Source organism: Canis lupus, chromosome 2, assembly GCF_048164855.1.
Source record: "Canis lupus baileyi chromosome 2, mCanLup2.hap1, whole genome shotgun sequence".
Lineage (NCBI taxonomy): Eukaryota > Metazoa > Chordata > Mammalia > Carnivora > Canidae > Canis > Canis lupus.
In genome coordinates, this window is record NC_132839.1 from 66,426,904 (window position 1) to 66,453,871 (window position 26,968).

Here is a 26,968-nt window from a genome sequence, read left to right on the forward strand (position 1 = left end):
ATTGGGTTCTGGAGGCAACCACAGACCAGTATGGTTCAACAGCCTCGTGAGTAGCTCCATACTTCCCTGTCTCTCTCCCAACCTCTTGCAACAGCCTTTGACCTGCTGTCTCTGGTCCTGCAGTTTTCTGCATTCAAGTCCAGGTTCTTGCATGCTACTAAAATGAACCCAAACAATGGGCACTTCATAAATGAATATTTGCTAAAAGAATGAATAATATCACTTTCCTATTTAAATTCATTCCAATAGTTAAATCTGCTTTGTAGTTTTTTTGACCCAAAATATCCTAATTAGGTAGAACTTTGCCACAGGGCAAATGCAAGGAAAAAGTCACAGAAGACACCAATAGGAAGAGGAATTATTTGCTAGTGTGTGGGGTGGCACTGGTTGGAATGGTGAGACTCACCTTGTTCTTGGATTTCCAGAACACCTTGGAAGCCAAAACATCTGCTCCCCCTTCCAGTTGGCTACATATGACTGCTCTTTCTCTCATGGTCACTGAGAAGCACACCAGAACATTATCCAGTGTGCTAGGGCAAGGGATCTATCCAAAGGATTGCAGCTGGCAGCCCAGAGGAGGTCCTTCAAGAGGCTAATAATCAACATCATTTATGGGAACTCCTAATTTGAAGGCAGGAAATAATAGCATCCATTTATGAAGTACTTACTATAGGCTAGCTGTAGTGAATCCTGATTACTTAGTGAAGAAGGTATTATTATCTGCTTATTATGGATGTGGAAAGTCAGGATCCCAAATGAAAGAATTTACAAAGGTCATGCAGCTACTAAGTGATGGATTTGGCATTCAAATTCAGATTTTTCTGACCCCCAAATCGAACCTTTAGCTTAATATGAGGACAGGAATACCACTTAGCTCTTCTTGTAAAGATTAACTGAAATAATCCACAGAGAATGAGTCCCAGGTTGCCTAAAGTATAGTAGGCACTCAGTAACTACTAGGTGAATTAATATTGCTGGTGTTGTCTTTGCTGCTCTGACTTCTGCAGCTTTGGTTCCTGTTCTCTGATGAATTGTCTGTCCTGTGTTCTCTATGCCCACTTTGTTGCACCTGAAGACCACCCAGAGCCCTGTCTTTGGTTGCAGGGAGGCCAGAGGTAACATGGGCATTTAGTAATGAAACCTTTCTATCCTGAGGATTTTGAGAGTGTCTGTGTGACATTATCTAGGCAGAAAAATAGTCTGATGGTGGTGATGATAATAATAATAGCTTACATTTATTGGAAATCCCTAAACTGACTTCTTTGTGGGCATCTCAGCTCTATTCCAACTGCCTGGTGTTTCTAAATGTCTACCCGGATGATAGAAGACTCTTGTTCCCTGCTTTGCTTCGTGCTGAAAACATTTGAGGCATTCTGGGAGGAGACCCATGGACATGAGCCAGTCTCAGAGTCAAGAGTGACAATAGACCCAACAAAGACAAAGATTTAGCAGCAGGTGGTACCATTTGCACACATATCCCCTGCCAGCCAAAACAACGTTCTCACTGACTCCATCCCAGTGGAGAGAAAGCTGGAAATCCAACAGTGACTCATAGTGTGCTTGGGAAGCAAGCTGAGTATAGTGGTTTTGGCAAAAAAGGATGAAAGCAATGGAATGTTACCACAGTTTAAATTAGCAGGACTCTCCACATCTTCTCTCTTCCCACTGACATTTCTTTGTGTCAGCTGGCAGAGTAAGACCACTGGCTTTGAAGGCCAAAGTCTTCATTGCCCAGCCATGTGCCCTTGGGCAATTTACAAAAGCTCTCTAAATCTTACTTTTCTCTTCCATAAATTAAAAATCTAAAACTGCTCAAACAAGGTATGATTGTTAAGATTAATGAAGTAATGCATCTCATTGACTGGCATTTGTGCTAATCAAGAAATTTTGGTTTCTGTTGGTGAAAGGAGAAGCAATTCTAAGTTAGAGACATTCCCCCACCCCCACCTTTTTTAATAGCAATATTTAGAATTTACCTTCTTGCTGGTGCCAGGAAATGCATGTCTTTGGTGACACTCCTTCTGGACTCTAGATCTGTGTTTTCAGAATAATCTCATCTATGTGGTTAGAGAAACTCCCTGAAGGGATAACTTCTAAGCAATTTCTTGAGACTTGAAGGGCGACATCAGGTATCTGGGAAAATAGGTTTGAGGTGGGGTAGAGAGTAGGCTGTCTAGGCAGAGCTAAGAACTCGAGGGATACTGTGGCACTGAGAGAGCACAGGATACTTTGAAGAAATTAGGAGAAAGCTGGTGAGGAGCAGAATAGTGTGAGAAGCACAATGAGAAATGCAGGGGGAGGCTGAGGCAGAGGCTGATTGCAGGAGTGGAAGGGACATTGTGGATCTTGGACTTTATCTGAACAGTAATAAGAAGCAAGTAAATAATAGGATTGGGAGTGACAGGACCATATATACAATTTAAAAAGGTCTTTTAGACTGCCATGCCAAGAAGGATTGGAGAAAGGCAAGAATGAAGGGCTAGGGTAGATAGCACCCTTGGGTAAAGACAGGTAAGAAAACCATCCAACCACTGGTCATGTTTCTCATGGAACCAGTGACAGGTTTGGTTTGTTCATTTTTTTTGTGTGGCTGTGTGACTCTGTGTGTGTGAGTGTGTGTGTGTGTGTGTGTGTGTGTGAGATTTCCTTCTTTTTTTTTTTTTTTAAATTTTTTTTTTAATTTTATTTATTTATGATAGTCACATAGAGAGAGAGAGAGAGGCAGAGACATAGGCAGAGGGAGAAGCAGGCTCCATGCACCGGGAGCCTGACGTGGGATTCGATCCGGGGTCTCCAGGATCGCACCCTGGGCCAAAGGCAGGCGCCAAACCGCTGCGCCACCCAGGGATCCCGAGATTTCCTTCTAATATGTTTTCCTATTCATAGTTCACAAAATTTTCATCAAAATACATATGTTCTTTTTTAACCTTAAAATGTATTGTCTATGCTCTATATGCTGAGTATCATTGTCATATAGAATTATTCATATTTTATTTTAAATATGTACTCATTAAAGAAAGCCTGTAGAAGAGGAAAATGTGGAAAAATAAAAGTAACAAAAATTATAGTTCTATCTCAGATGACCACTGTTACTATTTTGGTTTATCTTTTTCCCATTACTTTTTGTTCTATGTCTCTGTGTGTGTGCATATAGATCTTCTGTACAAACATTTGTAATATCATCTATCACTTTGCTGCTTTCCTTTTCTTTTTTTTATAATTGAAATATATTTGACACGCAAGATTGTGTAAATTTGAGGTGTAAAACACGTTGGTTTGAAACATATATGTATTGTAATACAATTGCCATTGTAGCCATAGTCAGCTTTTTTAGAATCCACATATAAGTGAGATCATATAGTATTTGTCTTTGTCTGACTTATCTCTTACCATAACGACTTTAAGGTTCATCTATATTGCTACAAATGACAAGATTTCCTTCTTTCTCATGGATGAATAATACTCTATTATATATACCACACCTTTATCCATTCAGTGGCTAATAGGCACTTAGGTGGTTTCCATATCTTGGGTATTGTGAATAATGTCACAATAAACATGAGAGGGCAAATACCTCTTCTATATCCTGTTTTCTTTTCCTCTGGATATGTACCCAGAAGTGGGATTGCTGGGTCATCTGCTTGCTTTCTCTTTAACCTAATATTATTATATAATAAGTATTTCTCCTCTATTATTCTTTGGAACCATTAATGGCCAAACAATATTCATCAAGTAGTTATACCATAATTTATTTAATCTCCTTCCCCCCTAATGATTGGACAATTAAGCTATTTCCATTTTTTTTCTGTTATAAATGAGATTACATTGAAAACTTTTGTCCATAAGCCTTTATCCCTATTTAGGATTATTTCCTTAGGATAGATTCCCAGAAATGGAATTACTGGGTCAAAAGATTTGGATGTTTTATGTCTCTCTTGGTACATGCTGCCAAACTGCTTTCCAAAAGGTTGTGTGAATTTACAGTACCCTGTCCCTGTATGAAAACAAAATCCAGGGGAATGTAAGCTTCCCAACAGTCAGGCACCCTTAATCCCTGGAACAATAGACAGAGCCACAGAATATTTGATTTGGAAGTAACTTTAAGGGTCAGCAAAGCTGACCTCTACCGATGCTTGATCATAGCAGGATATTTTGTGGAGAGGACACTGAAGCTTGTTCCATAGTAGTACTGACAATTGTACCATCTCTGGTTTGGGTGACCCCAGATTACCTACACAGCCCCAGTCAGGGGTTAAGCCCTGGTCATGTGTAATTTTGCTGAACGAAAGTCATGCTGGGTGCATAGTGGGTGCTCAGCTGATCTTGGCAGATGGGATATAGGTGATGAGACACATGGCCTGGGTTGAAGTCATCTCATTGTCTCCCTGGGTGGACAGCTCTGACAGGACACCAGAGTAGCCTTCTGGTATGGTCAGGTCTTAAGGGCATCAGGAGTCCTCAGCCCCAGGAGGTTCCTCTTCTATGGACTCTTTGAGGTATGAGCCACTTTTAAAAAGGTTTCCAGGAGCCCTTGCTCAAAAATCAGTCATGTGGCTAGGCAGGTAGAATGTATTCGTATCTCTTCTGCACCCAAGATGACAAGCCCTCCTGGTTATCCCTTTAAGGCTCTTATTGATCTTGACCTACCAGTGGCCTTTGCTTTGCTCATTGCTGGCCTTTATTTGCTTTTCCTTTGCCCTTCAGGCTGTTTAGAATTTACCACTCTTCCAGATCCAGCTGAAAGCTGGCTTTGCTAACTCCAGGCCGTTCATTCACGTCGCTGAGATTTATTCTATTTCCCTATAGCAGCTACTGGCTGTACGCTGAGGTGTAGAGTTAGACAAGTCCGTTCTAGTCCTTATTTACAATTCATTCTTGTGGGGCTCTACAACTTTAAATGTTGTTGCTCTCTTTCAGCTTGCAATCTCTCTCTCTCTCTCTCTCTCTCTCTCTGTTTCTTCATCTGGTTCCAGCCCACACTTATTAAAAAAAAACCTTCCTGAGCATTTAACCATGTGCCCAGGCATTGGTCAATACTGTTGAACAGACTCAACGAGGCCTTTGAATCTGCAGTTAGGGGGCTGAACAACTGTCAGGACCCTCAGTGAGTGCTGTGCTGGGCTCAGCACTGTGCCCAAGGCTTCACACATACCCACTCCATCTTCTTCCAACAAGAGAAGGTAGTTACTATTATTACTCTTTTCACTTCACATGTGGAAAAAACCAAGGCATGAGACATTATGTATCTTGCCTGAGACCGTGCAAGCTTAGACTCTTCACTACTATATTTTACTACCTCTTTTCTGTAAGTAACTACACACCAAAGATAGTAAATGCTACAAAGAAAAACAAGGCGAGTTGGTGACAGAAATAAAAAAAAAAAATAGGGGACTATTTTAGTTCTAGTGGTCAGGGAAAACCACTCTAAGAAGGGGACATTTAAGGAAATTCCTGAGGATGACTTGGCTGGGTGAAGACCGGAAAGGAGTCCTCCAGGAAGAGAGAAGAGCCTGCACGAAGGTCTCATGGCAGGAGACGGCTTTGGGAATTCTAGCAAATGAAAGGACAGTGGGTTGGGGCTTACAGGGCAAGGAGGCCTATCACAGAGGCGGTCAGGGAAATAGATGAGGTCAAATCACCTCCGGGCTTGACTGAGTGCCAATCCCCACACAAAGTTATTGTGCATTGTCTTATGTGCGACACTCAGCAACCCCAAATGAAGTGGTTAATATTTCATGCTCATTTTACAGAAGAGGAAATAAAGGCATAAAGGGCCAATCACCTTTATCACACCCATGTAACTATGAAGTATGAGAGCCATGGCTCGAAACCAGGTTTGTTGGTGGAAAAGACCATGTGCAAGAACACCCAGCTACCTTCCTACTTACACCACCCACCAGGTTTGCACATTAGGGAAACAGGCTCTTGCTTGGATTATCACTGAGTAGGAAACCCTGGCAGTAAGAAGGTGTGCATGGAACTCTATCCAACTTAGTGTAGGCATACAATAGAATATTGTTCAGCTATGAAAAATGAAGGAAGTACTGATACATGTCAAACATGGAGGAATCTTGAAAACATTATTCTAAGTGAAGGAAGCCAGACACAAAAGACAACGTATTGTATGCGTCCATTTGTATGAAATGGTATCTAAAATAGGTAAATCTGTAGAGATGGAAAGCAAGGTGGTAGTTGCCAAGGGTTGGAAATGGGAGTGAGAAATGAGAAGGAGTGCTTAAAGGTTATGGGGGCTTTCTTTCAGCATGAAGAAAATGTTTTGAAGCTCGAGAGAGCTGGTGGCTGTACATGGTAATACACCAAACGCTACTGAATTGTTTACTTTAAGATTGTAAATTTTTAAATTTTTTTTTTTTCATTTATGATAGTCACAGAGAGAGAGAGAGGCAGAGACACAGGCAGAGGGAGAAGCAGGCTCCATGCACCGGGAGCCCGACGTGGGATTCGATCCCCGGTCTCCAGGATCGCGCCCTGGGCCAAAGGCAGGCGCCAAACTGCTGCACCACCCAGGGATCCCAAGATTGTAAATTTTTATAACACGTAAGTTTCACCTCTATAAAAAGTAATGCATGGGAATGAAATGCACTAGCTCCAGGCCAGTGGTTAGCAGAGGAACAAGGAAAGATAATCAAAATGGAGCCTTAGCTTAACTGGTAATTTTTAATTTTTTTATATAGAAACTTTAAAAAAATTTCTTTGTAAAAGATCTGAAATAATAATAATAAAAAACTAGCATTATTGGCATTATTGCTGGAAATTCTTCCATATAGAGAAAGGGAGCTAAGGCAAAACTGACTTCCAGAATTGAGCATGAAGGCAGAGTTGGCCAAATTTCAGTCAAATTCTCCATACACTACAGCCTCTGACTTGAATGTAAAAGGAGGGACTATAAGGTCATGTGACTCAGATGCTGTGTGTGTGTGTGTGTGTGTGTGTGTGTGTGTGTGGCCACAGTTCCCATCTTAGAATGAATTCAATGTCAATGTGAGATCAAACAAACTACAAATATTGGCTTCCCATAAATTGGTCTCTTCCCTCAGACGGAGAAGGAATTGTCTGAGATACCAGAGTACATCAGGTAGAGGGTTAAGTCTTCCCAACTGAGGCTCCATCAAATGTCATGGAAAGAGTTGGTGCCTCAACAGAGTAGCTGCCCACGTTTGTAGGGAAGTGGAGCTCAGGTACCAACACTTCTGAGAGGCCCCAGGATCTTGACTTGGCCAGCACTGTGCACATGTCAATGTGGCTAACTTCCAGAATCGCCTCTTGGGTGGATTGTGTTTGCCTCCATGTTTTAGCTGAGGAAATGGAGGCTTAGGTGAGGAATATGCCCAAGGTCACCGAGGGAGCAAGACAGAGCTGTGAGTCCAACCCAGTCTGTCTGTGCCAGAGCCTGTGTTTGTTGCAGTGCCTCCAGACTAAGAACAGAACCTGCACATGGAAGTTTCTGGATAGGGACTTGTTTATTATTTTCTAAAATTTTATTTAAATTCAATTTGTGGATAGGCACTTGCTTAATAAATAAATGAATGGTAGTAAAACAAAGCAGTTTTAATGGCCACGTAGTTTGGTAAAGATTCACAAAATTCAAATCAGCTAGGGGGCAGGCATGTCCATAGATCGTGCAAATACAAAGTGGTATAATCTTTTAGGAATGCAAAATTTATATTGACAAACATATATGAAGAGTCTGAAAATTGTCTAACTCTGTCTCAACATTTCTACTTTTACAATTTAATTTGAAGAAAATTTTAAAAATATAGACAATGCTATATATACAATGATATAGATCACAGCTTAACATATTCTTTTTTGGTTATTATAAATTATTTCTTTTGCAGTTATTGATTGGTTCAGTCAATGGCACATCAACAAGAGGACTATTTTGCAGCCAGTAAAATCTATGTTCTACGAGAACATTTAATGACAGAGCCAAATGTTTATATATATTAATGAAGGGAAAATATAGGCTGCCAAATAGTGTCTCTAGTGTTGGAGCATCCATTTTGGCTTTAAGAAATAATAAATGTATCACAAAGATGAGAAGCCTCAATATCAAAATATCAATGTGGCTCTACTGCTGTATGGAGGTGTTACTGCTGATTTACATTTTTTACTTTCATTTCCATTTTGGTTTCCAAATTTCTATGAGTAACAATAAGCATATTCCTTTTGGTTTTTAAAAAGTCAATAAAGGGACACCTGGGTGGCTCAGCAGTTGAGCATCTGCCTTTGGCTCAGGGTTGATCCTGGTCCCAGGATCGAATCCCACATTGGGCTCCCTGTGAGGAGCCTGCTTCTCCCTCTGCCTGTGTCTCTGCCTCTCTGTGCATCTCTCATGAATAAATAAATAAAATCTTTAAAAAATAAGTAAAAAGTCAATAAATGCTACATTAAAACAAACTCACTCTACCTACCCAATGGACAGTATTATGTGTAGATGGTCCTTTTTCTCAAAGAAATAAAACATTGATAATACAAGAGATTTGTGGATATTCATTTCAGTGTATTTTCTCTTCCTCCTGTTTTTCTATCTTTCCTTCCCTCCTTCCTTCTTCCTTTCTTTCTTTCTTACTTGCTTCTTCAATGTACAATTTAGCTCCAATTTCTTCCTGGCGCCAGATTTAAACATTTGGTTAAAGTCCCAAATTCTCTTCCTCTACACTTTCTCATTGAGGAATTTGAGAGCAAAGAGTCTTGGATTTTAGACATCTGGGAATGGCCAAGATTTTGGATTGGTTTTGTGAAAAGATGTATTTATTCAGTTGAGCAAGTGTGAAGCAAATGCTTTCAGCGTGTCTATTAATCTTAGTGGTCTGAGTGATGTAAGGGTACGCTCACTCATGTTTTATGATGTTTGGTTTCATAAAAATATGTTTGGTTTCAAGGCATTGGCCCCTGTTCTCTGTTGACTGGGAACAAATTTGGAGTATGGAAGGCATCTTGAATTTTTTCCCAAACCTAGTTTGTTTTTTAATCATCAGCTGGAACTCTGTGATGGTTATGACTAACACATTTGTGAGTTCATGAAAACATTTATTTTAATAGAAAAAAAACCCCAATTGAACAGCACTAGAACCAGAATGCCCTATACCATATTTTGCCAAAAGACTCCTGCCGGACAGTTTTAGGGATAGATTCAGATGGCTGTAGCTGTTTATCAAGCTGAGAAGACATAGGGCCAGCTCCATTTAGGCCATGGATTATAATAGGTTAAAGAGGAAAAACAAAAGGATTTTTTAGCTGAGTTGAGGAAATGAAGCCTGATTTGCTAGTAGCTGGGCCATAGGCAGAATTCTCCTTGGAGAACACCACAGTGAAGTTAATAACGTACCCAATGGTGCCCTCAAGAGCCGTGTTAGAACATCCTATAGTTTAATCAATCATTAGACCTTTGAGATAGCATGGGATATGCTTATATTATAAGATTCAGTGAAAAAGTCCCAACATGGAAATGTGTGCATAGTATTTTGTAAAAAGAAAAATTAAAAGAAAGAAAAACCACTCACATTAAGAGAGAGAGAGAGAGAGAGAAATATAACAAAATGTTTCTTGTTTTTCTTCATGATCATGGAACTACGTTTGTCGTTCTCTACCTTTGTTTTCTGACACTCATAATAATTATGCATTACTTTTATAATAAAGGACTCATTCATCCATCAGACATGCAGGTGCCAATCACCAGGGTTAGAGATTCAAAATGATGTAGCCACTTATCTGCCACAAAGAAGTTTATAGCACTCTTGTGGAGAGAGACAGAGAAGTGAACAGTTGTCATGAGGGAGGCATATGTGAGGTCACAGTGTGAATTAAAAAAGCAATGGTATTATATTTATGTGTAGAGTCAAAATTTAAAAATAATTGTGTGTGACCATAATGACAGGGTCCTGTATGCATGAAAGAATATCAGCTCCAGTTTGTTCCGTCTAGTTACGTGTGTTTCGGAGGATGAGATCCTTAATCTGAGATGATCCATTCTGTAGGGGCTGAGGGAGGTGCACACAAGTGTTGGGGTTGGGGCTTTACAACTTGTCAATTTGAGAAATGTCATGACTCAGTTTCTCTGAACTCTTGTCTCCATCTACAGAGGCTGTAATTCACTGATGCATCTCTGAACTCTCTCACATTCATGCAGTTACCTTGCTCCCTTGGATCATGTGTTTCAGATGGATAATCTTTCTCTTTAATTTCAGTCACTGAAGGATATCCCTTTTAGCAGGAAGTAGAGTGATAAAGAGCTCAACAAATTAGTTAGAATTTACTTTCCAGAAAGAGAACACAGGCTCTGGGTTGTGTCTCAAGGGGTTTTCTAAAGAGATAGTGCATTAACTTGGACTAAGAGTTGTTTGCTTTGGCTAGTTGGGAAGAGTTTTTGGGGTGTTTGTTACTTTTAAGCATCCCAGCCATGTTGTAAGTGGTTGAGTTTGCTCACACTAGTTATCTCTTGGTCAAAGAAGTGTTATTTATTTGTTATACAAGCAGCTATTTAGTGTCTACTATGTGCCTAGCCTGTTCTCAGAGTTGGGGTGACAGCAGTCAGCAACAGACAAGATCCTTATTTTCAGGGAGAGATAGGTAACAAACATGTAGACAAACAAATGGATAAGGAAATTGGTGATAAATATTGTGCAGGGGATGGTTGTGGAGGGGTCGTGCACACACTGCTGGTATGGCTCATTTTGATTATTTTTTGTTACCAGTGGCCTGGGCAGAGTGAACTATGCCTATGCTTTGGGGTCAGAGTCACCTAGGTCCTAATCACGGGCCTGGTACCCACCAGTGTTACTATGTGACCGCAGGAGAGTTATGTCACTAATCTGAGCCTCTCATCTCTGTTCTGGGGACAAGGATGCTCCCTGTGAGGGTCATTGGGATGACTAAATGAGTTAGGTGAAGGATGTGCACCATGTTAGCTGCTCAGAAATGGAGGGGTTGACACAATGTCCTTTTGATGCTGTTTCCCTCCCTAGTACTGGTTGTGTTGGGATTGCTGGGGCTCTAAGCATGACAGCTTTTCCTACTTGTATCATCTCTGAGAAAATAGCTCTGCAGGTATACTTGTGGCCTTCTGCATTGTCTTTTAGCTTTACTTACTTCCCAGGTGTGGTAAACAGAGTACAAGCCACCCAAAGATGTCTACATCCTAACCCCTGGCACCTGTTACTATGCTACCTTACTTGGCAAAGGAGCTTTGCAGATGTGATGAAGTTATGAGTCTTAAGAGAGGGAGATTATGCTGGGTTATCCAGATCTGTTTCCTAATAAAAAATCAAGGGTCCTTACCAGAGGAAGCAGGAGGGCTGGTGTTATAGAGGGAAGGTAATGTGAGGATGGAAGCAGAGGGAAACAGAATCAGAGAAGGAGGTGCTTTGAAGGTGGAGGAACCTTCAGAGGCAAGGAATGTAGGCAGAAAGAAAAGGCAAGGGGACAGCTTCTGCCCTAGAGCCTCCAAGAGGAACCCAATACTGTGAATCTGTTTTGGATTTCTCAATTCTAGATTAAGAACCAAGTTGATTTAAGCCACCAAGTTTGTGGGAATTTGTAGCAACAGGAAATGAATACAGGTGAAATGAGGAAATCCTGCCTGAGCCTATAAAATGGAATGAAAACTAACCTACATTTAGGATATATATCAGAACATTGGCGTGTGGCAAGTGCTCAGTAAATATAAGCTGTTATTAATATAAACACATTCTTACCGAAACAAATTACTGTCTTTCTGGAATAATGGAAAATGAATAAATTGTTGGCATCAAGGTGTTGGTAGAAGCTCAAAGATAGGTTGGATAGTGTCAAAGGATTATTTTAGTTAGTGTACACGTTCATTTCCATGGAGAGGTTTTTTCAGTGGTGCCAAGGGCAATTTCTTTCCCTTTCTGCCCACATATGGACAATGGGATGTGAACAGGGTGACCAGTGTTGACGCTCCTCAAAGCTCTGCATTGTCTTTTGCTTGTAATTCAAAATTGATGTTGAAGTGTAACAGCCAAATAAAATGTTGCCCTGTGAACTTTTTGCAACTCCTTTTTGTCTCTGATAGATCATACTGCTTGTTTCTGCAATGCAAAAAAGTTATTCCCTTGATAATTCTGAAAACCAGAGAAAGAGCACATTCATGTGAAATTGTTATTTTTCTAAGTTTATCTAGTTAGAGTAATGCTGTTCTCTAATGTAATTTCATATTTGAGAAACAGAAGACTTGCCATTTGTGTGAATTTAGCCTAAGGAAATAATTTTTAATTCAGTAGAAATATCTACATACAAAAATGTTCATTGCAGCATTATTAAAAATAGCAAAAAAATTGGAATAAATGGAAACGTTAGAAAATAAGGGGGTTGTTAAATATATTGTGGTATGGTCACTTGGTGGAATATTATGCAGCTAGTTGAGAGTGTGGTCATAATGACTGCCATAATAAGGAAAATATTTGCAATATACTGATAGAAAAATCAAGACAAAATGGTGTTTAGTGTGAATATAATGCATATGATGATTATAACTCACACGTTAATAGCCTAGCAGAGAATATTACAAAATACCAATATCCATTGTGTTCACATCATGGAATCGTGAATTTTTTTCTCCTCTCTATTTTCCAAATCTTTTGTAATACAGTTATTTACATATTTAAGGAAAAAATTAGTTTAAAACATATAATAAGCCAAAGCTTCACAATAGTGTGGAGTATGTCTGAGAAAATCATGAACTCATACATTTACAGCTCAAGTGAAAATGCATAAGGAGTTCTAATTTTCCAGATTGATGCTGATTGCAGGAACTCCATGGTGAGACATCTTGACTATTAGCACCTACCAAGGCATGTGGAGACCATTCTAACACATGCTTTCTTGCTTGAAGAGAGCTGGTTTGGTTTCATGAAACAAAGAAAAGTTTTGCTCTCCAAAAATAATTCAGTTCTGATTATATCAGTAACTTCTATTCCAGCTCAGGGGCTCAGGAGAAAAATAGAAAATTTTTTCTTCACAGAGGGCCTGCTATGTACCAGGCCCTGTACTGGATGATTTAAGTTTGCTGTCTCTGGTCAGCCTCATGGATCTGTTAGGTAGGTGCTATTATACAGGTTTGACAGACCAGATGCTCAGAAAAATGAATCCTAGTTGGTGGGGGCAGAGGTAGGTTCAGAGCCTGGGTTGTTGGACTCCACAGCTCATTGTCTCAGCCAGGACTCCAGCTTATGAGGCTGCCCAGAGACCCTCCAGCTTCATCTGTATAATGCTCTGGTTTTCAGGGACCTGATAGGGTCTCCTTAGTTTTGTTGCTGTCTACCATGGCTGTGCATGGGGAGTTAGATATAATTTAGTTTTATTTAATTTTACTTATTTATTTTTAAAAGGATTGTATTTATTTATTTATTTATTTGAGAGAGATAAGGCGAGCACAGAGGGAGAAGTAGACTCTCTGCTGAGCTGGGAGCCTGACACTGGGCTTGATGCCAAGAGATCATGGCCTGAGCCGAAGACAAACATTTTAACTGACTGAGCCACCCAGGCGCCCCACGTGTAATTTAGTTTTGAATAGGCAGTACACAACAGTGTTTGAAAAATTCATATAATAAAAAGCATACATGGTGAAAATAAGTCTTCCTTCCAGATGCATCTCTCATTCTCCAGTTTGTCTTCCCTGAGAAAACCACTATAAATGGAGAGCACTAATAAATACAGGCCCTGGAGACCCATTCTCAAGTTGTAATGATTTAGAATCTCCTAAGTTTGCCCAAGACCCTTCCAGATATTTGAAAGTGGGTCAGAGGCTGAGGCCCACTGCTCCAATGATACCATTATATCCAATTCAACAAAAAAAATAAATTCACTCTGTATATGTCAATAATATTTCAGTTCATACAGCCTCTCAGGATATAGGTGATAGGTGATCTCAGGATACAACGGGTTCGACTTTTCTTGTTTTTTAAAAAATATTGTATTTATTTTTTATGAGAGGCACAGAGAGGGAGAGGCATAGGCAGAGGGAGAAGCAGGCTCCCTGCAGAGCCTGATGTAGGACTTGATCCCAGGACCCCAGGATCACGACCTGAGCCAAGGGCAGATGCTCAACCACTGAGCAACCCAGGTGTCCCAACTTTTCTTGGTTTTACCCATATTTATTTTTCAAGCTCTGGAGGCAGGAAAGTCTAAGATCAAGGTGCAGCCAGTTCAGTTCCTGGTGAGAACCCTCTTTCCAGACACTTCTTGTCAGAACTTCACATGGTTATGGTGTGGGGAGAAAGCTCCAGTCTCTCTTCCTCTTCTTATAATGACACTAATCCCTTCATGAGGGGCCCACTCTCATGACCTCATCTAAACCTAATTACACCTAAAGGCCCACCTCTAAATACCATCACATTGTGGGTAAAGGCTTCAACAGATGGGTTTTGGTGGGGACACAACATTTAGTCCATAACTCTGGGCTTCTAGTCCAATCTGCCATGTCTAGCCGAGAGTTCTTGTCAAGTTACTTTGATTGCTGGGATTTAGTTTCCTCATCTATAAGATGAGCTGATTGAATTTGCTAAAGGGTATTCAAAGTGCTCTCTTGGGGAACCTCAAGTGCTCTTTGGGGCTGAGATGGAGGGAAGTGTTGATGACTGAGTAGGCAGGTTTCTATGTCAGTAGGCCAACCTCCCTCCTCCCACTCCCAACTCATCATTCAACAAGAGCAACTCCATCTTATCTATCTAACATCTACCATCTATCATCTTTTTAGGAATAAACTCCCGACTGTTCAGATTGCATCAGCTTTTCCACTAATGCTCTTTGTCTTTTCTAGGACCAGGATATCACATTGCATTTAGTAACTTATTTGATTTTGCCTCTGATTAAGATTTTATTCAAATCAGTGGTTCCAGAATAACAATAGAAAGAAATGTTTGATATCCACTGGACTAACTGCTGGCTAGTTGTCTTCTACTTGTATGGCTGAGGCTGACATCATATATGAGGATTAGCTGTGACATAGGGGAACAAACAAGGTCTTTGGAGCCAGGCTGAGTCGATCTAACTTTGGAGGATATTGGATGATACACTGAGCCTCCCTAAACTTCAAGATTCTTAATCTATAAAAATGGGAAAGTAATACCTAATTTGCACGCTTTGAAGATAGAGTGAGTTTGGCACAAGGTACAACTGTAAGAGGCATTCCGTCTATGATAGCTGTTCAGCGGAATCATATGGTGCCCCTGGTCCTGTACCATTGGTGCAGCCATCCAGGGGCTTGTCCCCATGCCCTGCTGAACCTCTTAAACGTTGTCATTTGCCTGGAGTAAAGTATAGCAGCAGCCTGCTCTCCTGCTCCAAGAAAAAAGCCCTCTGATATCTAATGTTTTGATCATACTCTCGAGATGGGATTTAAAACATGATTCCTAATTCAGCTGTTCCAAAGTGGAAAAAGATTACATAATTAATACATGTTAATCATAGAAAAATTAGGTTATATGGATAAACAAAAGGAAGAAAATAGAAATCAGCTGTAATCATCAGACCACCCAGAAATAACCTTGTTATCATTTTGGGATCTACATCTGGAAAGATGCATATTCTCTTTCTCTCTTCTTTTTTAAATTATGCTATTTTATGCATCACTTTTTTTCAGAATCCTATTGTCATTTACTCTGTATTTACCCATATTTCCATATAATAAAATATAATCCTGGAATGTTATTTTTTTTGAATGTTATTTTTAAACTAAATTATAAGGATGTATTAAAATTGTCTCAACTAATTCTCTATTGTTGGATGGTTTGATGGTTTCAATTTTCCCTTTTGCCAATAACGTTGCAATATGTATCCCTCTAGCAAAATCTTCTGTGCACCATTCTCCAATTTGGAAGTTTGAAGCTGGCAACTGTCATAATGCGCCCACACCCTCTTTTCCTCTTACTTTCTGTGGGGGACTGTGTGCTTTGAGGGCAGTGAGCACATGCTGCTCTCTTCATCTTCATGCAACCCTCCATGCATTTCTACTGTTGGGGCCCATTATCCTGAACTTGCTTCCCCATTGTTCTACTTGGATACTTGACACTTGTGTTCTTAACTCTGGTCCATATCCTCACTCATTCAACAGAGATTTGTTGAGAACTTTTGATGTGCAAAGCATGGATCTGGGAGAAATAGGGCAAAGGAGACAGAGAGGGTCTTGCCCTGGAGGAGGGGCAATGTAGAGTGGTAGGCAGACATGGAACAAGGCAACATATGCAGGGATGATTGCAAATCACAATAAATGGTAGAGGAGGACCAGAGAGCAGATAAGAGGATGAGGAGCCCTGGAGAGGGCTTCAGAGTTTTCTCTGGGGAAGTGACCTTTGGGCAGAGATTTGGGAGATGCAAAGATGTGGCAAGTGACTGGGAGGGGGTGACCGGTCCCTTGCAGAGAAGTAGCCACTGCAAGGACTCTGTAGAAGGAACCATCAGGCTGTTCCCAGGACCGCAGGAGAGACTGGGGACAAGGGCGTGTGACACGGGCCCCTGGGGCTGGACAGAGGCTAGACCACGCTGGGTCTCAGAGGCCATGGGGAGAAGTTCAAACTTTATTTGAAGTTCAGTTTTTTTGAAGACAGTGGGGAAAAAAACAAAACAAAACAGAACATGATCTGGTTTTCATTTTTAAAAGATCACTCTGGGGCAGCCCGGGTGGCTCAGTGGTTTAGCGCCACCTTCAGCCCAGGGCGTGATCCTGGAGACTCGGGATGGAGTCCCACATCAGGCTCCCTGCATGGAGCCTGCTTCTCTTTTTGCCTCTGCTTCTCTCTCTCTCTCTCATGAATAAATAAAATCTTTCAAAAAAAAAAAATCACTCTGCTCAGATTTTACCCTGAACCCATATTATCCAGATGATAGATGCTCGGCAGGGAGAGTGATAACTCCTCAACAGATATTGGCCAGGAGGAAGGGACAGGATTTTCTGAGTTGTAGTTTCCTGAGACTTCCAGATTTCTTTCTGTGGCAGATACTGTTATTAAATAGATATCCAGGAAGTGTGGGATCATTATGTTGTACACCTGAAAATAATTTAAGATTGCATGGCAGCTCTACTTCAATAATCATAATTTAAAAATCGATATCCATTCCCCCCAACCCTGGCCATGTGTGCAACCAGGATTCTGATTTTGTCAGGTGCCAATATATGCTTCCTTCCCAGCATCCTTTATAGTGCAGTGGCCTTGGAAAGCATGTGATACCATTCTGGCCAATCATGTGTAAGAAACATTGTCTGGAGAATTCTAGAAAAGCTTTTGGTTTCCCCGTAAAAGGACACAATTGGCTCCTCTGCTTTTGACTAGAACAGAGGTTATGTCTCAAGCACAGAGCCATCTTGCTATCATTCAACGACAAGCATGAAGATAAAAGACAATATGCTAAGGATGACGGGGTGGGGGAGGGGGAGGAGAAACAGCCTGGGTTTCTGATGGCTTGAATGAGCAGCTGAACCCCATTAATGCCAGCAACCCCCGAATCCTTGTTACAGGGCAAAATAAAAGCCCTACTTAGTTTAAGGTGCTGTTCCAACAATTTTGTTGATTGTAGCCGAAGTCTTCCTAACTAATACATTTATCACCTTGGAAAAGTGAGAACTGACTTCATTAATAATTTGACAGAATATTATGCAAATCGTTAAAATTCTGAATAACTTAATGTGTATTAAAATTGAAACGGTTACCGACCCTAACTTGGGAAGCTTGTGTATTGCAGATTGGGGCTCATGATCTCGAAGCTATGGATGTGCTATTATGATACAGAAACGCTTTCTACAGTGCTGTGCAGACGTCCTTTACCTGAGAGGGGAGTCATGCCAAAGGCTTTGATGCAAAGATGGTTTGGTTTTCTTGTTCTCTGCCTGCTCAGTTCTCACTGAAGATCACACAGCACCCGTTATTCCAGCCAGCCTGCCCTGGCTCTGCCATTTTAAAGTCCCAAGGGCACAGCTGAGGCCAGAGAACACACTATTTAAGTGATTCTGGTCACTGATCATGCAGATGCCTCTGAGTTTGGGATAATCCCTCTCCCATGGTGAAATTACTGAGGGCTGGTGGTCTCCCTGACACAATCCCTTGAAAATATAATTTATTTTTTTAATATATTTTTACAATTTTTATTTATTTATGATAGTCACACACACAGAGAGAGAGAGAGAGAGAGAGAGAGGCAGAGACATAGGCAGAGGGAGAAGCAGGCTCCATGCACTGGGAGCCCGACGTGGGATTCGATCCTGGGTCTCCAGGATCGCGCCCTGGGCCAAAGGCAGGTGCCAAACCGCTGCGCCACCCAGGGATCCCGGAAAATATAATTTATAACAGCAAGCTGATAAGCACCTACTCTATCTTAGGCATTTTCTGCAGGACTTTATACAAATTATTTCTAATCCTCACTTACCCTTCCTCAAGATTTGCTGACTAGACATGATTTTCCTGATGAAAATCAAGACCCAGAAAAGTTAAGTCATTCTTCCCAAATTCATGCAGCTCAGTAGGTGGACAAAAAAGAACTTGTTCTTGGATATTTACCTGGGTCTAAAACTTGTGATCTTTAGGGATCCTTGGGTCCCATCTAGAGGAATGGTTGCTGGTTCCGTGAACCACATAGATGTGTAAGCACAGACTTTAGGCTTTTACACCATTCAGAAAGCATTTAGAGTGGATTGAATATTAGCTCCCAAAAGACAGGTTCACCCCAAACCTGTAAATGTGACCTTACTTGGCAAAACGGATTTTGCAGATGTAATGAGGTTAGGGATTTGAGGGGATAAGATTGTCCTTGATTAGGGTAGGCCCAAAATCCAATGTGTCCTTAGAAGAGAAGAGGAGGGGAGAAGAAGCAGAGTTTGGAGTGATGAGTCTGATGAGCTATGCAAGTGGGACATACTCTCCCTGAGCAGAGCGTTTGGCTGGGCTGGGTTTGTGCAAGGCTTGGGGGCAGCACTGAGCTCAGCGACTGGCTGGCTAGGTAGGTGCAAGAGCGCTTTCTTGCATTGAGACTCTGGTACTATTCATGGAAATGTAGCTGTTTCTTACAAAAATCTAAGAATTTCAGAACAGAACATATAAAAAAGCAGAATTTCTACCTCTCAGAAACCATTCTGCCAACATCATCCTGAACTTCTCTCTAGGCCCGTATTTAGCCAGCAACCTTGGTAGATAGAGCTTTACAAAAATAGATTCACACTATCCATGCTATTTTTAGAAACATGCTTAAACCCAAGTCTACTTGCATTTATCAGAAGAAAAAGAAAGTAGAATCAAACTGAAGGAATTGTTGAGATACACATAAATATTTGTTCATAACAAGAGATGCTAGCTCCTAAAAGATATTTCTCAGGTGAAGAGACAATTAATTATGAATAAAGTCTTAAGAATTTGGTATGATTTCACTTTTTAAAAACGGAATGTTTCAACTGTACATGATAGGTATTTATGCTGTGAAACAAAGATTTTATGCACTTTCTTTTCCTTTCTACCCCGGCCTCCCAATTTTTGTTAGTTACATTATTATTTTTAGATTTTCTGGAAGTATAACATTCATATTCTGTTCCGTCAACTCATTCCTACTGTGGCCCAGCTTTGGTTTGTGTTTAAATGGATCTGGTGCTCATGGTTGTCCTTTTATGGTGGCTTCTCCTTTGCTGAGTGTTTAATTTTGATTCATACCTTATAATGCTGGATTGCATCATCACGTATTTTTCAGAAAGTGCATTGTAACTGTAGTCCTTGAATTCTTGCATGTTCAAGAACATTGGTTTCTTTTATAGTAGCAGTACACTTTGACTGAGTAGAAGACTCTCAGGTACCCCTTTTGCCCCTTAGAACTTGGTTGATGTTTTCATGTTGAGTGTTGGTAGTGGCGGTTGAGAGGAATCATGTGATTCTTGTTCTTTGGGTGATGCAGACAGGACATGTCCCTTTCTTTTCTTTTCTTTTCTTTTTTTAAGATTTTATTTATTTATTCATGAGAGACACAGACAGAGAGAGGCAGGGACACAGGCAGAGGGAGAAGCAGACTTCCTGCAGGGAGCCCGACACGGGACTCGATTCTGGGACTCTAGGATCATGCCCTGGGCCAAAGGCAGGCGGTAAACCATTGAGCCACCCAGGCATCCCAGGATATATCCCTTTGAATTTCAGTATCTTCACAGTATTTGTCCTGATGCTTCTAATTTTGCTTATTTTTCTTGAGACACAGTGTGTCCTTTGAATCTTGAGATACCTAGGGGGAAAGGCTAAACAGGTGATGGGGATTAAGGAGGGCCCTTGCTGTGATGTGCATTGGGTGTTGTATGTAAGTTATGAGTCACTAAATCTACTCCTGAAGCCAGTATTACATTGTATGTTAACTAACTAAAATTTTTTAAAAATGTGAAAAAGAGGGCAGCACGGGTGGCTCAGCAGTTTAGTGCCTCCTTCGGCCCAGGGCATGATCCTGAAGACCTGGGTTCGAGTCCCACATTGGGCTCCCTGCATGGAGCCTGCTTCTCCCTCTGTCTGTGTCTCTGCCTCTCTCTCTGTCTGTGTCTCTCATGAATAAATAAATAAAATCTTTAAAAAAATGTGAAAAAGGGAGGAAAAACCCCTACCTTTCCTTACTTCAAGAAATTTTTTTGAATTTTCTCTGTGTTTTCCCATTCCCATTCCCCTGTGTTTTTCTGTTCAGAATACCAGTTTGAGGATGTCAGCCTGTCTCTTTCTTCACTTTGAATTGTTTCATTTACAATCATTTTGATCTCATTATTCCTTTCTCTTTCATTTCGTGTGATTTCTTAAGCGTGGCTTGTGCTTTCCATGGTATTTATCTATTTTCGATTGCTTCTAAGTTGACTTTCATCTCTGTAATTGCTTTATTTTTAGCTTCCATTTATTTCCTGAGCACTGCCAGTTCACTTTACAACCAGTTTTCTTCTTATTTCTTTTGGATCACTTTTATTCCCTCTCTGAACTTTTTTTTTTCCCTGAAAAACTATGCTGTCAATGATTTAATACTGAAGAGAACTAATGTCTTTGTTCTCTGGAATAGATCGTTTATGCCGTGTATTTTTAAAATCTGTCTTCAGTATTTATTTTTCCTGTTTTCCCCTTCTTGCAATACTCTTACTGGGGTCCATGCTTTCTTGGTATTACTCAAATATGAGTAGAAGCATCTAACTGTTGATCAACAATAGTGCAGAAGGGACATGGGGGTTTGTGGTTAACCATATTAGTTTGTAGTCTCTGCCCCCCTATTCAATCTGCCCTGGTGAAATGTCTCCCTCAGAGTTTTGTCTCCAGGGGGTCAAAGTGGCTTAGGAAGCACGTAAAGTTGTGACTTCAGAGTTGTTCCTCCCAGTCCAGTTCATCCCTTTTCATACCAGGCAGGCTCTCCCAACCAGACACTTCCTAAATAACAAACATGGCATATAATCGTGGTTCCTCCTCATTTGCTTTCCACTCCCTTCCTCCTGGCTATCAGCAATGTGAAGGTAGATTTTTGTAGGGATAGTCCACCTTTTCCTATGTGAGGTACACTGCACTGATGCCCACCAGTCTTTCTGGTCCTACCCTCTTTTGAAACACAGCTTATATCACCCCTCAATGCTAGGCATGGCCAGATGAGTTGCTTAGGCAGCAAAATGTGAGTAGAAGTAACTATATTTCTTCCCTTTCCATGTTGAACTATGAAGCCTTATGTCATGACAGTGGTCTATGAAGAAGATGGTAAAGTTGGCTAACGTTGCTGTTTTAAGTCACTGAAATTTGAGATTTGTTTGTCCTATATAGTCTTTGACCAACATAAGGCAAGAAAAGCCAACGATTTCTGTATCAAACATTAGGAAGCCTGGACATTGAGGAGGTAAGGAGGGCTGGCTGGAAGGTATACATCAGAGCAGACCACCCATCACCCATCCAGGACATTGGCTAACCTCAATGGTTTCCTTGTACGTTGGAGGGAAAATTTTTGTAGAATTTGCAAAGTTAAGGCCTCTCGTTGCAAAGGTTTCAGATCATTTTTCTCTCTGCATCCTTTCCTACATCTTCTTTTCCCTAAAGGTATTGCTGTTGACAGCCTCAATTACTACCTCTGAACAAACTCAGTTCATTTCTGATCAGTTACACTGATCATGTGTCCCCCTTAAAGAGCCAGAGGTGCTGCTGCCTTCAGGTCTTTTGGCAATTTATAGTCTGTAAAGGTTTCTCTTTTCCTTAATCAAGTTATTTGTTCTCTCCGTAAATAAATAATGTGTGTACAATCCTAGATATTTCATAAAAATAAGACCTTGCATCTTTGAATTACCACCTGGCCAAGAGACAATTGAAGATGTCTTAGGTCTGGTCCTGTCTGTAGCCTGCATATTAGCTCCATGGTGACATCTCTTCCCCAGAACCAGACCATCCAGGCTTCCATCCCTGCCTGGCCATTCTTTAATGGCATGGCCCCAGAAAAATTGAGTAAGTTTTCTGAGCTTATTTTCTCATCTGCAAAAATGCTATAATAGCAGTGGACTTTTTAATCCCACAGGAATACTGGGAAGAGCTGATGAGCTAATATGTGGGAAAGCCCCTGGAGCAGTGCCTGGTCCCAAGGGAGCACTCAGTACATATTAGTTGAAAGCACTTTGCTAATTTCGGTTCATTTATTCATGTACTTACCATATATATAGTTACTTACCATTGTGCAAGACATACATAAGGAGGTGACAGTGAAATTAAGGTGACAATTGAAATCAGATGTTGTACATATTCTGAGATTACAGTAGCTAGCATCTGAGTGCTTATGATGTGCTCAGGCACGGCTACATCTGTACATGGGCCATCTCATTTAATCTGTAGAATCATCTCTACATATATTGCTGTCACTATTCCCACTCTCAAGATAGGGAAACTAAGGCAAAGAGGTAAGAAGGAACTGGCCCAGATGACCAAGCAACAGAATTGGAGTAGACGCTGCAGGCAGCCTGACCCCAGTGCACCTGTTTGACCATCATCTCCAACACCTCTAAGGGTACCCATTGGCACTGGAAGCAGACAGGTTCCTCAGGATGGATGGTCACGAAAGGCTTTTGAAGAAAAGAGTGCCTGAGCTCAGCCCTGAAGTTTGAGCAAGAGGTGCCCACTCAGAGGAAACCTGAAGCTGGGCGCCTGGTGAGACACCAGTACTGGATGGTAAGCATGAGTCCAATATGACTGGCTTTGCTGTTAGCTTGGGGAAATGGATTCTAGCTGAGGTTCATTAGAACTCTGGGTAACCCTAAGTGTCTTAAAATTTTCAGCTGGGGGTGGAAGAATGAAAGAGCTATCCTCCCTATGGCCTATAGGCTCCTTTTTACATAGGGCCATACCTCATTCATATTTGCAATCAAATACAGCATCTGACCCATGACTAGCACTCAGGAAATTGTTGGCTGAGTGAGTGAATAAATGAATGAATAAGTAGATTAATGACAGTAGCCAAGGTGGGGAAAAAAGTAATAAAGACCAGATTTGTGGGAGAGCTTCTGTGTTGGTTGAGGATGCACTGGGCTTGGGAGTGCGAGGTGGGGATGGTTTGGCTACCCCACACCGAGGCACCTTCAAAAGTAGCTTGGATGATTTGGGAATTCTTGGAAGTAGAACTCGGTGGTTACCAGTTACTAAGTGGGGGGTTTCCCTGGCTGTGGGTGGGGCTGTCTTTGGTGGGCTATTAGGTGTCCTATGACTAATTTAGCATCTAGTATGAAGCCAATTCCAAAGAATGTTGCTTGTGTTCATTTCTCAGAAAGCACATTTCTTTTTTTTTTTTAGAAAGCACATTTCTAAGTGAAGCCTTAAAGGCTCGTGGGAGTGTTCACAGCCTAGAAGATGTTGGGATCTTCTCCTGCTTCAGATTGTAAGCCCCTTGAAGATAAGAGCCGGGACTTGCTACTATCTTCAAGCCCAGTGTGATGTGGAGCATGAGCTTAGCCACTGTCTATGGGCCCTCCTGTGATACTCAGCTGCCAGAAGCAGACTGTCGCCTAAGGAAGGATGGTCACAAAAGGCCTTTTGGAGAAAGGGAGTTCAGCCTGAGGAACTCAGGCTGAGTTCAGCCCAAGAGTTTGGGTAGGGGGTTCCCAATCAGATGGAGGAGTCTTGAGCAGGGGCCCAGATTGTTGCAGAACCAGAGGGTGGGTAACTGCAAATAGTTCGGTATGGAGGGACAGGCTGGGTGAGGGCTCTCCGTGGATCAGAAAATGTTGTCGACCTGCTGTGTGGCCTTCACCCGCATCTGCAGGAGGAAGTCCCCATCCACACTGACAACAGCCTCCTGAGTTGCCCGTGGCCCATGCCTCCCTGCCTGGGTGATTTCTCTGGAGCCTGTGGGCTGTGGGGAAGTGCTGGGGATGAGAAAACCCAGGGGCGATCCTCAACCTGTGAGGGACATGGGTTGGTGGATAAACACCTCAGCCTCCCTATCTTTGATGAGGCCACTCTGCAGTGGGTTTTCCGTGGATCTTCAGAGTCCACAGAGGGATGAAGCCTCAGCTGCCCACAGAGCTCACCATTCAATAACAACCCTCTCTTTTTCTTTATGCACACTTTTTGCTTTGTGCACAAAAACAATCCATCTCCAAGTCTTTGTCTTAGGGTTCGCTTTTGGGAAAACCAAAGTATGATTCCCCTGTGTCATGCACATGGTTGGTGCTCAATAAATACTGATCGATCCCCATCCCCCCAGAAAATGATTATCACTAGAAGCACACAGAAATGTTAGTGTCCACCTGTGTTGATTCACTTGACCTCCTGATGGGGCCTTCACTGTTCTGCTACATGCTGTTCATGGTCCTCTGTGCGAGTCCCTCTCTGCTCCCTGGTCCTGTCATTTGGAGGCGGTGGTGCTCTCCTCCCATCCACAGCCAGCTTCTCTCTCTGTCCAGTCTAGTCAAATCCCAGAGGCTGACTCAGGCCAGCTGCATGGGGATCTGGACTATGGGGGCCCAGGATGCAGGACAGGTGGCCAAGTCTTCACAATCGGGTGCCCTCAAGCTGTCATCCTCACCTATTCCTGATGCTTGGTTGGGCTGGGAATGACATCTGCCCTGGGATCCTCATGAGAGCCTCAGTTATGCTAAATTTCTTGCTTGGCTGCTCTGCTTGGATGAGGCTTGCAGCAACACCCTGACCAGGGGACACCGTTGCTGACAGCTATCATTGCTTCTTCCTCCCTCGACCCACCAGAATCAATCTGCTTAATGATCTGCATCTACCCAGGTTTAGGCCCAAATTTATGAGGAATCGGGCTTTAAATCTGGAATCATATGGACTGAGGATTAAATCCCACTTCTGGGGCACCAGCATGGCTCAATGGTTGAGCATCTGCCTTTGGCTCAGGTTCTGATCCTCGGGTGCTGGGATGGAGTCCCACACTGGGTTCCCTGAGGGAGCCTGCTTCTCCCTCTGCCTGTGTCTCTGTGTCCCTCATGAATAAATAAATAAAATCTTAAAAAAAACCCCACAAATCCACTTCTACCATTTACTGGCTGGATGGCTCTGCTGCACAAGACACATGGTCTCTCTGAGCCTTGGTTTTCTCATCTGTATAATGGTGATACATGTTTCAAAGGGTTATTACAGGTAATATATTTAGGGTGCTCCATTTTTGCTTAGCACATAGGAGGTTCTAAGATTTTCTGTTTTTTCTTTCCCCCCTCAACCCACAGCTAGTTATGCCTCCTGGCAGAGAATGTCTGAGTTATGACTCAGGACACAGGCATCTTTTAAATGGGTCATTGTTCTAATTGAATTTTCTTAGATTCTAAATCTATTTGACATTAATTCATAACAGAGCCAATTAAATCCACCAGTTGTCTTATATTTTGTATTCTTGATGCTCTGGCATTTATGGCCTCACAGACCAGGGAGGGACTGCTCCTCCTAATGCTAGCCAATTTTTAGAGATGGCAAAAGGGCTCACCTGGAAGCATGACATTTTTTTTTTTAAAGATTTTATTTATTTGAGAAAGAGAGAGAGAGAGAGAGAGCACAAGCAGGGGCAGGAGGCAGGGGCAAAGGAAGAGGGAGAAGCAGGCTCCTCAATGCAGGGCGCATCCCAGGACCCTGGGATCAATGACCTGAGCTGAAGGCAGATATTTAACCACTTAACGTAACTGACTAAGCCACGCAGGTACCCCAGGGAGCATGACTTTTATGTGTAAAGTCCAATCCAGAGCTCAGACCCCCAAAACAAATTCTTTATCAAACTCTCCAGATCTATATTCCTCGTGCCCTAAATCATCCCAGCACCAGTGACCTGACAACTGGGGACAAGCCCTATGCCCCAAAGCCTGCTGGAATTATTCAAACTAGCCAGTCCTGTGCATGTGGACTTGCCTTCTCTTTCTTTCTTTCTTTCTTTCTTTCTTTCTTTCTTTCTTTCTTTCTTTCCTTTCTTTCTTTTTCTTTTTCTTACTCTTTCTTCTCTTTCTTTCTTTTCTGCCTTCCCTTTCTTGTGGAAAACACAACAAAGGTTCTGGCTTCTTTTTCCTCTCTCTCCCTCTATCTTATAAAGGCAACCATGTGCTTCCCCAGATGGCCCTGGATGTCACATTCATCCCTCCTCTCAGGAAATATAAGTAATAAAGACCTGTGAGTGCTCAGCTGGTTATCAGCCGGTCACTTCCCACAGGTACATTTTGAGACAGTCCTGCTCAAATCCTTTTGGGAAACAAATGAAGTGCACAGATTGTTATTAGTGATTAGAATCCCCTTGGGTACAGATTTCTTCCTAAGACACTTTCAATGCCTTGGCTAAGAGAGTGCCAGAGCCAAATCTTATGGCTCACGACCTGTTCTCATGATCTCATCTGTGATCCTTGGATGTGAAGGGTAGATTCCAATTCTGTTTGGATCCAGCACCTATTTTGTATTTTTTGAAAACTATAAAATAAATCTATTTCTTAAAAAAAAAAAAGAACATGCTCTGAAAGGATATAGAGTTAAATGTGAGTCCCTCTTCATAA

The 26,968-nt window shown here is 41.7% G+C and overlaps 1 protein-coding gene and 1 long non-coding RNA gene across 7 annotated transcripts in view; one reads left to right on the forward strand and one right to left on the reverse strand.

Moving 5' to 3' along the window:
- C1QTNF7 (C1q and TNF related 7) overlaps positions 1–26,968 on the reverse strand; it is a 106,430-nt gene that overhangs the window by 24,956 nt on the left and 54,506 nt on the right. The window contains exon 1 of one of the 6 annotated variants that reach the window (XM_072805392.1): positions 1,977–2,106. The exons of the other annotated variants lie outside the window; for them this stretch is intronic. The gene's annotated coding sequence lies outside the window, so the exon portion shown is untranslated. Of the gene's footprint in view, positions 1–1,976; positions 2,107–26,968 lie in introns of those variants that run through there. 6 annotated transcript variants of the gene reach the window in all.
- On the forward strand, positions 6,396–18,109 carry LOC140620898 (uncharacterized). Its single transcript, XR_012020642.1, has 2 exons — positions 6,396–6,558; positions 17,722–18,109. It is a non-coding gene; the product is annotated as an uncharacterized lncRNA (long non-coding RNA).